This window comes from Neovison vison, chromosome 4 (assembly GCF_020171115.1).
Source record: "Neovison vison isolate M4711 chromosome 4, ASM_NN_V1, whole genome shotgun sequence".
Taxonomy (NCBI): Eukaryota; Metazoa; Chordata; class Mammalia; order Carnivora; family Mustelidae; genus Neogale; species Neogale vison.
Window position 1 is genome coordinate 61,089,497 of NC_058094.1, and position 615 is coordinate 61,090,111.

Sequence of the window (615 nt, forward strand, 5' to 3'; positions counted from 1 at the left end):
AAGCAGGGGGAGTGGGAGAGGGAGAAGCAGGCTCCCCGCAGAGCAGGGAGCCCGATTAATAGCTCTATCTTAAAGTAATAATATAAAATACAAATAAAAATTTATGTAAAATATTTGTCATAACATTACTGACAATATTAAAAAGCTGGGACAGGTCACACATCAGGAAAATTGAGAGTTAAATTAAGATATGTACATATAGCTTTGTGCAGTGGCAGTATCATAGCCAATGAGGTTTATCCGAGGCGTAATTATTGCTAATTGAAAACTTTTCCCAATACCCCGCCATGATGACTTGAAATATAGTCAGCATTGGCAATTTTTGACAGTCTTTACAGAGACTGAATATATTGTTCTCAAAAGACAGTATAAAGCTTACCTGTTTATCCTGTAGAAATAAAAAAAAGATATGTACATATGATAGAATAATATTCAACTATTAAAAATTATTCTTATTAGCAAAAAATTATTCTAATGGTTTTTAATAATTGATATAATTTTAAGGGGAAAATGCTTAAAACATTTAATAAAATTTTAACTTAAAAGAAAACAGGAAAAAATATTTGGGCTAGCAGATACCAACATTAATTATAAAGCTGGAGTCATTAAAATAAT

General features: G+C 30.2%; 1 non-coding gene across 1 annotated transcript; it reads left to right on the plus strand.

Moving 5' to 3' along the window:
* Nucleotides 1-200: 200 nt before the first annotated feature.
* Nucleotides 201-341, plus strand: LOC122905621. The gene has a single exon (XR_006384371.1). It is a non-coding gene; the product is annotated as a U4 spliceosomal RNA (small nuclear RNA).
* Nucleotides 342-615: the final 274 nt, after the last annotated feature.